Source organism: Ambystoma mexicanum, chromosome 1q (genome assembly GCF_040938575.1).
Source record: "Ambystoma mexicanum isolate Mex_15411 chromosome 1q, UKY_AmexF1_1, whole genome shotgun sequence".
Taxonomy (NCBI): domain Eukaryota; kingdom Metazoa; phylum Chordata; class Amphibia; order Caudata; family Ambystomatidae; genus Ambystoma; species Ambystoma mexicanum.
The window spans coordinates 917,210,361-917,225,111 of record NC_090922.1 but is presented as its reverse complement, the minus strand read 5'-3'; positions in this window follow the sequence as shown (position 1 = coordinate 917,225,111).

Genomic DNA, 14,751 nt, shown 5'->3' with positions numbered 1-14,751 from the left:
CCTCTTCCAATTCATGTTCGCTGTCAACCGTGTTTATTTCTATGATTCGCATGGGGGTAACATTTATTTGAAATAGTAGCTCTCCCTTTTTCCATCCATTTTCCACCGCCACTTTACTCGGACGAGACGTTGCGTCTTGTTCTAGTCGGGGGGTGAGTGATCCTACCTGCTCCCCCATTGCCCTAAGGTGGGACAGCTCATTTCGAGACATTGTTAATCGTGAGTCCAAATCCTGTGTGAGTTTTTCAATATCAATCGTAGGGGTACTCACCTGTCCTGCTATTGCTTGACTCTCATACGGGGGTAGTTCTGTGGCAGAAGGCTTAAGTATGGGTGGCGCTGTGGGTTGTGATACATATACAGGGTCACTATATCCCTCTGCGGGCACTGGTTTTGTCAATAAAGGGTATACGCATGTAACCTCTACCTTATTCTCATTCTGTGTACTTGGCCCTTCACTGCCAGTTGTTATCAGGGGAGATGTATTACACTCGCCACTTTTCTCTAAGGGCACTTCCTCGAACAGACGCCAAAGGTCCAATATTTACCTTCTGTTTTGCAGCTGTTTCCCTTTATATTTAATAAATTGGCAGGTAGCAACCATATCTAGCACTGCTTTATCGAAAGACCCCCCTGTGGCCAAACTTGGGGCAGTCCTTCTTTCAACTCTGTGACCCACTGGTCATGGTACTTGTTGATTTTCTCTGCATATCCTGGCAGATTCTTACAAATATGGGCTAGGGACGTCTCCGCGCCCATTGTACCTGACTGCAAGCGTCACTAGATTAACAATCCTTGTGTACACTCTTACACGTCTTGTATGATAAACTCAATATATTATGCAGTCTTCGTCAGTGAAACAAACTCTCTATGCACTTTTCATTAATTCTAACCATCATCCATTTTAACACACCTTTCATTAACACAATGTCAAACCAATTTCATTACTGTTCATCAACAAAGAACAATGCTTACACAAAAGACCAACATTTAACGAATTTCACATACAACGAAAAACATAAACATAAATTCTACCTCACTTTCCCTAGTACCCCTTCTACCCCTGCTTGTTCTTTTTCTCTTATTATACACACCCTCTGAATAATTCTCTCCTCTTCCTCCACCTAAATTCACCTGAGAGAGAGAGATAGGTAAGACAAAGTTGGAAAAAAATGTCTCTAAATACTACTCCAAGTCTTCCTTCGATACCCCTACGTTATTTTCTTTTACCTCAGTTTTCCCATATCCATATATCCTGTACTAGTCGAGATAGCACTATGCGGTGCCACCTTCCACCCCCCAACGGAGATAGGATCCCTTTAGCCTCTTTTCACCTTATTCTCTGTTACCATCCTAATGGCCAAATGCGACAGATGAGAGTAGAATGGAATAGAGAAAAGACCCAGACCCCCTATACTCCCCCATGCTACAAGTATCTATACCTGTTCAACCTAAATTATGCCATTTGTCCCAAAACCTCCTAATCTGACTCCCACCCTCCTTTTAGTATCACCCGCACTTGGTACTCACGTGTCCGTCTTGATCCGAGACCCTCTGGACCCAACCGGCCAATGCGCTGCTCCTCGCTCAAAGACCACGCCCGGTTCCGTCGAGTCGTATGGTGGGTTTTCTAAAGGGGGATCCTGTATCCTTTCGCCCTATTACGTGCGCACATCTAGGTATACCAGTTGCCATTGGTGGGTAGCTCTTGAGGGAGCGCACTCCAGGACATAAACAGGGGGACGTCTCATGCCAGAAGGACGGAAAAGAACGCTATCGCGTCGGAGTCACCAATGAGGGTGAGAGGCCCCCCCAAAAATACAGTTAATTCTTCGAAATGAAGTCAATCAAGACACATCCCAGGAGGGAATGAGACCAAGACCAAGTGCTGGGTGTAAGAAAAGGCTTTATCTAAAATAGGGCAAGCAGAATCTACTCTTCTCACGCTGAGAGCGCTCTGCAGAAAACATGTTACATATTTTTATACAGCTTTCTCATCATCAAACAGGGGGAAGGCCTAAGGGGCTCATGAACAATTGGAATTGGTCACTAAGTGCGAACGCCTATAGGTGCCATAGGGTTGAAGGGTTGTGGTTGGCTCAGGAGCACATGGTGTAGTGATGATGCTTCTTGGGTCAATCGGTCAGCTGGGCTCATCGAACTGGTATGAGGGATCGGCAACTGTGGTTCTGTTTCTTTTTAAATAACCATTTGACATTTGCCCTTGTGGCCACACATTCCCATTCATTCACTACCATAATCGCTTGTCCAGCGTGCTCAAAGACCTGTAAGCTTAGACACTTAGGAAGAACGTTTTTCAAGTGCAGGTTAATTTATCTTTGGGCATAGGTCAAAGTACAACCATTAAATGCAGCGCTTGATCTATTAAGACAATTCAAAATATGATGGATAAAGAGGTGAGGCTTTTGAGGTCACTGTGTGATCTGGGATGTCAATCTGATAAACAACAAAAGAGGGCTTCAGATCTAAGGTTGGCATTACACTTTAAAAATAGGTCACAAAAAGACCATACCATCATGGGCATAAATCTCATTGTGGGGGGTCAATGGTCGGTTGTTTAAATATCATTACATTTTTGCTGATCCACTTTGACACCATGAAGGGTGGAGGAGACTCGAAACACCTTTGAGGTATAGTTTCGCATTGCACGAAGAGACAGGGCCTTCAGAAATAGATTTTACATACAGGCTTTTACACATGGCCTATTGCATTACATTCTGGTTGCATTTGTTTAAAGTGTGCTATACTTTCTATCCAGTTAAATATTCTCGTGGTTACATGACACATTATGAAAAAGTAGGTGTATGCTGAGGTTATTGTCCATACTATGTTAAGCAGGTCGTGGTTCAAGTTCTGAGCATGCAGCCTTAACACATATTGTTGTAGTACGACCATTCTGGTCAGAGTGATTGGCTGTGGTATTAATTTTACACAACATCATTCATATATTTACATTTAAACTAAAAAATGAGGTTGCTTTATGCTGGCATGTACAGTGTTATGTTGGTTATGCATTTCGTTATGGCAATCCATTTATATTAGCACTATCATATCGTACGTTAATGTACATCACACTTTTATAATTGAATTCTAATGTTAGGACCTTTAGTTACACGCACATTCCACGGTATGTTGACATGCGTATTGCTGCACTGCAATCCTTGCATTGTTTCACATGAGATAAAAACTGCCCATGAGCAGCATTTTCTGATTTCACGTAGAAAGACACTTTGGCCCTCCTTTCCTTGAGGCGCGAACAATCAAACATACTTGGGGGCCGCTTCTAGCTGGTTGACCCTGTCTTAAGGAATATGGGGATGGTATTCTTTATGGCCAGGGTCTGTTGGGTGTGGGCCAGGTTTATAGAGATGAATGACTTCTGTGATTGCCCCTGTGCTGGTGCTGAGCCGTGTCAGGGTCGATGAAGTAAGAAGGAAGACAGAAGATACAGAGTAAAGTTTGTTACATTCTCGCAGCTAGTCTCTCATGAGAACCGGACAACTGCGAAGAGGACAGAGGGGAGGAGGTGGGGGGAGTAGCTTACTCGCTGTTCATGCCTGGCTGGGAGAGCTGCAGGCCTGCGATTTGATTTCCAACTATCCTGCCATTACAAAATGGAGTCTGTCACTCACAAAATGGAGTCTTGTCCAGTTCTGGTATTATGTTGTCATAAGGGGGGGTCACAATTCCGGGGGCATTCCCGCTTGGATGCTCCGTGGCCGGGGCCCTGGACCCACAGCAGCCGCCGCTGGGCCTACCCAGGAAATGTGAAGAATAGAGGGGGGGTTCCAAGACCCTCTTCTCCCACACATTACCAAGGCTATCATGGGCAGCAAACTAGATTACTGCAACGTCATCCTCTCCAGAACCTCGACAAAAAAACCTGACCAAAATGCAACTGATCCAAAACAATGCCCTTCAGGCAGTCTGGGGGATGGAACAAACAGATCACATATCCCTTACTAGGCGTGAGCTCACTGGCTGTCCGTACTGAGTTTAACATCCTATCTATCTCACCCTGATGCATTCACAACAATGCACCTACCTACAACAGGGCACCAGTAAAAGCGTCAAACTGCACTTTCTACTCTCCTCCACCACACTAACAATTGAAACACTAAGATTCACCAGGAAAAGAGCAGATGGATCAAGCTTCACTGTCATAGCACCTACGCTTTGTAACGCCCTACCACCGGCTATTGAAGATGAGCCTTTATATGTAATCTTCAGAAAGAAAATTAAAACCGTACTGTTCAACAAATATGTATAAGGCTTGACCAACCAGATCATGACTGTTTTTTCTCATTGTAACAGGTACTAGCGCTGTGATACTTAGGGTCTGGGCACTATCAACCAAATAAATAAATAAATAAATGAATAAATAAATAAATAAAATTAGTCTGGTTTTGCTTTTTCCATCTTCAGCTTAAAATATATCCATCTCCCACTGTACCTGCCTTGAATATGGGTGGTACAGTTGTCTTAGTGAGTAACGCTTATCACCTGTGCGATATTGGGCTGAGGGAGGGGCATTAGCTATGGATGACATTCATCTAAAACAAAGAGGTGATGGCTGGAAGGTTTAGACTGAATCTTAACCACTAGCATTGCTCTGGGTAACCCTCCAGACCATCGTTCTTTGCCTGCCAAGACATTACAGAAGGGGAAAGACCATATGCAAATCAGGCTTGGTCCCACCCTAAAAGGGGCAGTCCAGCCCAAACTGCTAGGTCAAATCCCTTCTGCACGAGACCACAAACAAGCATCCCCAAACATGTTTCGGCCTTGTTTGGCCTCATCAGTGAGGAGTAGCTTGGGTCTCTAGGCCCAGCAGGCACGGGACCCACGTCTGGGCATACACGTCCCACTCGTGGTGACAAAGCAAAAACAAAGAGGTGATGGCTGGAAGGTTTAGACTGAATCTTAACCACCGGCATTGCTCTGGGCAACCCTCCAGACCATCGTTCTTCACATTCCAAGCCATTACAGAAGGGGAAAGACCATATGCACATCAGGCTTGGTCCCACCCTAAAAGGGGCAGTCCAGCCCGAACTGCTAGATCACATCCCTTCTGCACGAGACCACAAGCGTCCCCAAACATGTTTCTGCCTTGTTGGGCCTCATCAGTGAGGAGTAGCTTGGGACATATGCATCTGCCTCTCAACAGAATCTGTTTGAGATTTGCACCAACGTCATTGGGCCCGGCGTAAAGAAGAGGGAGGATTAGAAAAGGTAAATTCCTCTTTTTATCCCTTTTTAGAGAGGCAGTACTTCACTGATCCACTATGGTGCTATGCAGAGTCGTGTTATCATACAGGCAGAGCATAATCCTTCCTTATGGACGGATACGACTCCAGTTATAAGTTGACAATCATTGTAGATCCATCCAAACCTAAACCATGCATCTGCACACATTTCAATAACAAAGTATTGTTATTTTGTAGTTCTGCAATTAAATGGTGCAACCGTTTGCAGAGAGGGAACAAGCAATAAGTCAACAGTCTTGTAACAATTTTCTTTTATTGTTTGTGGTCTCTACCAGTATCAGATATATAACCTTCAGCAGAATTGCAGCTTTCGTTACTCCTTTAAAACCAGTCTCTTTCAGGGTAAGAGATAGAGTCCTCAGAGGGCAGACAACGTCGCCTCCTTCTCTGCGTCTGCTCCCTTCTTGTGGCTACCTCTGACCGAACTGCTCCTTCGGGTCAGTAATATGGTCTGCTGCACTGCCTGTCACTAGATGCTGGGTTTCCTAGGTCTCTTGATTTCATAGGTTATCTGAAAAAGTTCCCAATTGGTGTTTCTGCTTTGCATTCTTCGTCCAAGCTTACAATTGGCTTAGCTTCAACATTCTATTGTGTTTCTCTGTACTTTTAGCTTTCCAACTTTGCTTCCCCCTTTTGATTATACTGATATTCCCTCCTTATATGACATAACTTAAGGGTTAAAATGGCTTTCTGACATTTTCAGATCAGACAGAAGAGTGGTCATCGACCTCTCAGCAATGAGTGGTGTTACTGGTGCATCGCCTTTGTGCCTGCATGCCTGTCTGAGCACCTAAAGGGGTGCTATGCACAAGCGCAAGCACTGCCTCACTGGATCTGGAATTAAAGACTTAGTATTCCCTAATATGAGCAAAGCTGTTTTTCTCCTCTGCCGTGCTCAGTACGCTACTGTTAGATCTGATACAAATGAATGATACTGCAAATTTGTTTGCCTGCGAGCAGTGTTGTTTTTTAATGATAACAAATAATCAGTACAACACGTCTCTCTTAATCCAGAGTAGGCACTTGTATTAACAAAATGGTGGTCAAGCAATGGTAAATCAATTAGGGGATTGTTTGACAATGTTTAACATCAACACATTTAACCATGTCGAAAGCACTCAAATTTCAAGCAGTTACAAAGATTAGCATCAATCACTAATGCCTAAATGCTTCAGTTGCAAGTAAATATAATATATTGCACCAAACACTTATGCCAAAATAATGTTTTACATCAAACACTTATGCCAAAACGTGTTTCGACCCTTTGGGTCATCATCAGGGCTGGCTTGAATTTATACTTTTACTACATGCAACGTTGTTTGAGCCCACATATCTCTGAAAACATTTCATGTGGGTTAAGATGTCCCTGTGAGGAGAGAGGACAGGCAAACAAAACAGCTACTTAGAATCTTGTATCATCTCCAATGCCATTCGTTTTTTAAACATATCTATTTGACACTATGTCCCCTGACTCAGTTACTTGAAAGTGCATTTAACATCAGCAACATTGTGCATCTCTCCCTGTATATAACAGCCCTCGGTACAGTAATTATCCAGGGGACCCTCCCCTTAAATTTAGCCACCCAAAGAAGGTATAATTTGGTTATTATGGGTGAAACATATAGTACTGAATACTGCTTAGTCCACTAGACAGGTTGTAGTGTAAGTGCGTTGGAATTTACCTATACCATCTATTTGCTTGGACGTAGTCTCATTCAGTTTGCTCATGTGTATTTATCTATTGGCGTTACCGGAAAGATACTGTTGATTTTGGTTACTAAGTTGCAGAAAAGGTTCTTCACTCGTTGTTAAAAAAAATTTAAAAAAAAAGGGTCATTTGGAATGTTTATAAGATTGAGTCTACTAAATTGGTTCACACGCTGTCTTTTGAATTTATATTCCTAAATTGTTATTGTCTACATCTGTATGGTTTAACAATTTGATTTGAAATCGTGTATTGAGAAGTGGCCTGTTTAGAGGAATAGTGCTTGTGACAACCAATTTGAGAAAATTCTGGGACTGGTTCCTTACGCGGCTTTTTCTTGCACCACTGAAATAAGCATAACGATTGGAGAGCCAATAACAATCTGCCGTCAGCCATATTACGGATTGTGTTCTAATGACTGGCCTATTCGTAAGGTTCTGTGAGTTGCACTTAGTTACCAGATTCTTGAGCTAATGCTTTTAAAAATTGGCCTAGAGCAGCTTAAGAAAGCTCCGGTACTATGGTCGCTTAGCTATACTTGAAAATACTTTAAAGATTTGAACTGAACATTGTTAAAAAAAAAACGATGGCTGGGTTCTGCTTACCTGAGCTGCAGCAGGTGATAGATGAGATCGTATGTATGCGGATGTGTTAATCTCATTGGTATTGAGAAAAGCTGAAAGCAAATACACGCCTTATTAATTCCTATTTATGATACTATTTATGGCATGACTAAAGGGCCATTGAATTGCAAGTCTGTCAGACCGTGCAGGCTTGGACAGTAACATTAAGCTTTCCTTATAATCGAACGTGGTTAGGTGAAGACGAATACGTGCATTAATGCAGAGAGCCACTGGTACCTCACTTGCAAAGAGCCAGTCTATACTGATGTTCCTGCTTGTCTACATTCTGAGTGTGGTCATGTGAGCTGTCACATGACCGCTCTTTGCCATTGTTATGACAATCTACAAACAGCGTTGTTTTAACGGTTTTGTAATTTGCTTTCGCACATCATGTGCCAATATTTCATACGTGCTTTAATACTGGGCACTGATTATACAATAAGTATTTCCGCACGCACATTTCACTTCTCCTAAATACTCGTTGGACGGTTTTGGTGAAAGTCATGTGATTTGTCCCATCAGCGCACGCTAACATGATTATGACAACCGATGGTCATTGAGAAATGAATTACAACATTCTCTACTCGTGACAAAGCAATGGCAAGTAATTTATGCATGGCAGGAACCTAACAAAAAACGCAGGCACTTGCTCCTTTTGTGATAATAATTTAATTTGATACTGAAACTGGTTGGTTGGCAATTATGTATATTAAATTGACTTAAAATAGTACTATGACAATTTGTTGCATATATATTACATTGTTTTAAATAAATGTTGCTAGAGGCTCTAACCTGGAAATGGCCGAATAGCGTTTTATTTGCTAGTCTGAATACTAAATTGGTCTCCTATGTAATGTTTGGGATTAAGTGATAAATGGGCATGCAAAGTACACGAATTAAAATCAAAGTTCGGATTGGTCACTTGCCACTCTTCCTATGTCACATTATACTCTCTTAGGAAAAGAGATGTTACACAAAACATTTTTGAGGATATGTTATATACATGTTGCCATATTGTAAACCGGATAAGCGTACCCACTGTACATTTTAATCACCCAGAGATGGGCCTGTGTGGTCCAGAAACACATTTAACTCATGTTTGAAATTTAAACCATATTTCAAACATTGGAGGTGACAAATGGTTCGGGCTTCTAATTGTCGAAGATGTAGTTGTTGGTCTCCACCTCTGGCATGTGGCTTCTCCAGCTGGAGTCCGACAAAACAAATGTCTTTGCTATGATCCTGTTGGTGTTTAGTTTGCCAATGGAGTTTGGGATCTTGATTGTTGAGATTCGCCAGGTGTTCACAAATTCGTACTCACAGCTCCCTGATTGTGCTCTCTATGTATACTTTTTTACATACACATATGATTCCATACACAACATATTCCGTTTTGCAATTAATAAAATCCAGAATTTCAACTTGTAGTCCACCATGACACGTAAAAGTCTTGGTCGGAGATAGAGCGAACTTGCAGAAATTTGCTGGTGTCATGATTTAGGACAGAGGGACTTAGTTTATTGTGCGGCAGAAGAGAAAAACAACTTTGTTAAGGAAGTGGGTAGGGGTAAACCACTTTTCTACCCCCACCACAGCCGAACAGACACAGTTCATTTCCCAGCAATATTTACCAAAAAAAACAGTTTGTACCAGCGCTCCCCGTACTAGGTACCCCACCGACCCTGTAATAGTATTCCCTAATGTCTTCCCTAAATCAGGCTAACTAGTGCTACTGGAAGTTAACGTGAGCAGGGGGAAAGGCAGATGATGCCTTTGAAGGCATCCTAGTTCTAACCTACCCACATAGCCTCTCATAGCTGTATGAAATCACAGAGATGGCATTGATATACCACAAGTCAGAAGAGGCATTTATAGGTATTTGAACACTGTTCCACTATAGCAAATAGGTTTTCAGTTTACCCTGCCAACAGGTGGGAAGTTTTGTCATAGTTATATTGAATGTGCATCAGAGGTGTAGACTTAAATGCAAATTCTCCACTGTAGTGGCTTGTCTGTAACAACAGCTGTCAAAAAAGGCCCCTGTGACCTCTGATTATCCACTGCACCATCACAGAGAAGGGGCTTGCACGTAGTCTACTGAGGCAGCAGGGCACAGGTACTGTGCTTTTGGCATAGCATTTAATGAAAGGGTGGTCTGGTTAGCAGACCATACTTTCTGTGATGGATTACCCACAGTATTTTATAATTAATACAAAAAAAAAGATAGGTCTCCGACACCCTTGCCAGATGGCACTCCTTAATAAATGGCAATTATGGCAATGTCACACCCACGCCGCACAATATATTAAGAAATGCTGGTTGACCTAAAGAGATGGACAAGAACCCTGATTTCAGACCAAAGGAGGTAGATGGTGGTCATGGAAAGGTGGTATTGTGCAACATTAGCTTCCAAACATTTTGAGAGGAGGTGCTGCCTCTGTGTTGCCTCAGTGAAATGATGTTGTCTATTCACCCATGGGTTCATCTAAAGCATGCAACAACAGTCCTCTTGTCCACCTGTCAGGATCCTGTCAGATGGGTTGGGTTGAGGTCCTGGAGGTGGATAACTATTCAGATAGAGAGCAGTTGCACTGACTGCATCAGCTACCACAGCCATAGCTGCCACTGTTACCAACATTAGGAATGCCTACTTGTGCCATTGAATGTCCTGAGGGTGGTGGCACAGCCCAGACCATTTGAGAACTCCAGCTCCCACAGGATCTGTGCCAAAGATAGCATCCTCAGTGATGGTCAGTAAACAAAGAAACCACTAAGACCCACAACAGGAGGGGATAAGTGGAGCCATTGACAATTATGTTGCGTACATGCCTACCTAGCTACAAACCAGTGCAGAGATGTATGGTGTTATGTGAGGATTTTCCTCAACTATTAATAGTTAAAAAGATTAAAAAGATCAAGAACATGAGGAGATTAAACAGGATCAGGCCTGTACCATGGGTTCGGTGGCAGTGACCAGTGACATTGTCACCATAAACAAGACTACACAAAGACCTTGATTAGGGTCATGAAAAAGTTGCATCAAAAATAATGCTCAGCCACAAACTGTGTGAACCCACTCTTGACACTATCAGGAATCACCAAGTTGCTTTGATGGCGTTTAACATGAAATTGTAGACATTGTAATGTACACCTCCCGATGCTGCACTATAACATACAATCTAATATCCTTCGGAAGATCCAAAGGTAATTGGCAAAGGGTAGAGGAGGGTAGTATGTGGAGGCAGACACTGGGAAAGGAATAGTTAAAACATTGGAGACTGATCAAGGTGTAAACATTCTCGAGTAACTTAATGTTTGAGTCTTTGAAGCACTTTAGAGACTTAACAGGGCATCATCTGATTATACATATGTTGGGTAGAATATTTACCTGAGTAATCACCTAAATGTTGCTGGGTCTGTCAGCTCCTTCGTGTCTCTTGCTATGAACTAATGGGGGTACAGATGGGTATGCTAAGTCATAGGAGAATTGATGGGCATATACATATATCTTTTGCCAAAGTACACTTTTTGCTTCATTAAAAATATGACTTGCACATTTGCCCTGGTGAGCCTTTGTTCAGCGGCATCAAGAGAGGCAGATGGGCATTGCCCTGTGCCATCCATATCTTAATTCCTGTACTCGCCCATTTTCTCCACTGTTGACATAGGCAAAACGATGATGATCATTATTTCATGCAGTATACATCAAAATAGATAGCTAAAGGGCAACTCTGACAGGGGAGCAAAGTGTGTATGGCATTGCACTGTGATTTGGGCTTGTGTGCTATGCTGCACCTTCTGCTCTGTTGATGGTTACACCAGCCAAGGAATCAGGAGACATACTGACACACCAGGAACATTTGAGAAGGAAATTTATGATAGACACACATATTCTGTTTTTTACCTGAACATACTTGTTATCAAACCACAACTCTGGTGCCCCTTCTATGTGAAAGCATACCACTATTGGCAAATAACTTTATATGTAAGAGAGTGTTTGTGCATTTGTGAAAAGGAAGTTGAAAATGTATCATTACAATCTGTGGGGTGGGAACCAGTCCATTCGTGGTAATTGTTAAATACGGTTCCCTACCAGCGCCCAGCTACAAATCTGTGACTTGATGAAATGGGGTAAACTGCTGTTGTACAGAGGCATCAAACATAAGGAAGGGCACTGCAATGTGCTTGCAGTTGTGAAAATCATATTGCTTGCCCAAGGCGAGTTGACAAGTTGTTGGGGCAAGCCAGCACCCTTGTAGCAGTAGAGGTGTTTATTTATTTATTTTTGACATTTGTTCAGCGCACCAAACCCGGGGGCATCTGGGCGCTGGTTACATAGAGAGCTTAGTTACAGCAGGTTGTAGGCAAGGAGGAGCAATAGGTGCTTTGATTACACTGAGTGCATTAGTTAATTACATTTACATTGACAGCGTTAGTTACAGGAAATGGTAAAGTAATTGGTGCATACATTTTGTCTATAGCAACATATCTCGCTTAAATTAAGTTAAATTTGGATGTCTTATGAGAACAGCCAAGTTTTAAGGCCTTCGCAGAAAGACCAGGATGAATTGTCAGATCGTAAGGCGAGGGGCATACCATTCCATAGTTTGCGAGCAATCACCGGGAAGCTGCTTCCTCCTACTTTCTGATGCTTGTATCTGGGGATGACAAGTGAATGGGAATAGGCATCTCGGTAGGTCTGGTTGACTGGGTCTTAGTGATTTTCCTGGACAAGTAGGTAGGTGCAGTGTAAGAGATACATTTGTAGGTCAGTGCTAGTGTTTTGAACGTGATGCATTCTCAGCCCGGGAGCCAGTGTAAATTACATCTGGCTGTGTAGATGCGGTCTTTTTTGGAGATGTTTATAGCTGCTCTTATGGTGTTATTTTGAATAATCTGCAGTTTTTTATATTTCAGGTATTGGTGCCTTCAAAGATGGAGTTGCAGTAGTCGATCTTGGATAGAAAGAGGGCTCTAACGATGATAATGCAACAGTCGGTCGACAGGTAGGGTCTGCAGGCATTGATTAGTTTAGCAGTGTATGCTGCTGATGACGCAATAGAGCCGACCTGTCTGGTTAAAGAAAGAGTGGTGTCAAGCTATACTCCCAGTATCTGTGCCTCTTTTGCGACACTAATGGTGTCAATGTCGATGTTGAAGGTTTTTTAGGAGTAGATGAGTGTCTTTAGCCATGATTGCGTGCCAATGAGGAGTAACTCTGTTTTTTCATCGTTGAGGCATATGCCATGTTGTGCCATCCAGGCCTGGATGCTATGGTAAAGTTTGCTGAGTGTGATGGAGTTGGTGTTCTAGTTTCCCGAGATGGGTAGGAAGATTTGGGTGTCATCAGTGTAGGTTGTGTATGTGATGGTCAGGGCATCAAGGTGGTTGAAGAGGGGTTTGGTGAAAATGTTATACAATGTCGGTGAGAAACATGTGACTGGTGAGTGTGGGGCTGCTGCTGAGGCAGAGAACTCTCTCATAGTGTGGTTGGAAAGGAAGGACTCGATCTAGGCGATGGCTTCGTATGAGAAGTGGAGAAGTGGGCATCTGAGGAAAGGTGTTGGCTGAGAATCTTGTGATCGACCAGATCAAAGGCTGCTAAGATGTCAAGGCGGAGGAGGAGAATGGCCAAGTTGCCATTGTCTTTTATATCGTGCGTTTGGGTTTTTCAATCCAGGAGGGCAGAGATTGTTCCATGGCTGAGGAGGAAGCCTGAGTGCAAAGGAGTTTGTGGGTTTCGAGGTGTTTTGGATTTGCAGGTAAGCTGCTCTGTCAAGTAATTTGAGGAGGAAGTGTACGGTCATGATGGGACGAAAGTTGGTGGGTATGTTGGCATTGAGTGTGGGCTTCTTAAGGAGGGGGAGTAACCAGGCTTCTTTTGGATTCTTTCGGACTTTGCCAGTGGGGAAGGAGTTGCTAATTAGTGTCATAATGTAGGGTAGTAAGCTCTTTAATGCAGTCCTTTATGAGGGTGGCCGGGCAGATGTCGTCTTTGCATTTTGAAGTTTTCAATCCTTTGATGATCTTGGTGGTTTTGGTAGTTGTGATCGGGTTGAATTTGAGCCAAGGGGTGGAGGGAGGGGTGGGGGATCTTGGTCAGGGGATTGGATAGGTGTTGGGAGTTTGTTTTATTTGGTGGTGATTTGAGTTTGGAGAAGGGCGATTTTGTCTAGGAGTGAATTTTGGATGTTTGTGCAGCAGCTGAAATTTTTGGTGGCCTTGTCCAAAAGGGGCACTGGTGTTTCTAGCTTGCGTAGGATGGTGAAGAGCTCACTTGTGCCAAATGGAGCTTTTGCTTTGCAAATTGGATCTTTTAATGTACAGTTTGCTCTCGACAGAGGGTGTTTTTGTCCATATATCCTCTGTTGCTCTTTTAGAGGAGTGTAGGGTTTTGAGGTTGGGGGTATACCAGGAGTTGAGGTGGGCTCTTGGTTTGGGCTTGCATGCGAACCGAGGTGCAGATTGTTGATGTCTTTGAGGAGGGTTTGTTTATGAAGGTCATCCATGGAGGTTCGGTATGTGCTTGTGTGTGTATGCGCTGTTAGTGGTGCAAAGGATTTTAAAGAGGTGTCACACTCCAGACCAGGACTCCTTTCACTGGTAAGGGATGTGGTGCACAATAAAACGCTTTTAAATTTATGAATTTGGATTCAACTTTGAGAAGGCAGCCAACCCGTCTCACACCCCCTTCGCAATGGACCATAAACCAAGCCGGTGTGTAATAATGAAATATTTATTTATTTTAATTTTGAATAAAAATCAAACACATTCAATATAGGCCAGCGATCACCAGTGTTGTGATAAGGACACAATAAAATGATAGGATACACTTAGTTTAACCTTCTAACATAAGATATACAATGCACAATTGAAAGAAAGCAAGATTACTTTTGAGTAGTGCTTTTAAATGGCACCACAGTTAAGCATTCCCCCTGCAACACCCCCTCAAACCCTTGGTAACTACATTTTGTGGGGGTGGAGTGGAGTAACAAGGAGTCAGGTATACTATGCAAAAATCGGCTTGAAAATCCGGCCTACCATCCCTGAATAGCAAAATCAGATTGAGCTCCCTTGAAAAATGATCAAAATGGCACTCAGAAATACTGAATTGGTTATTGCACATGTGCAATTG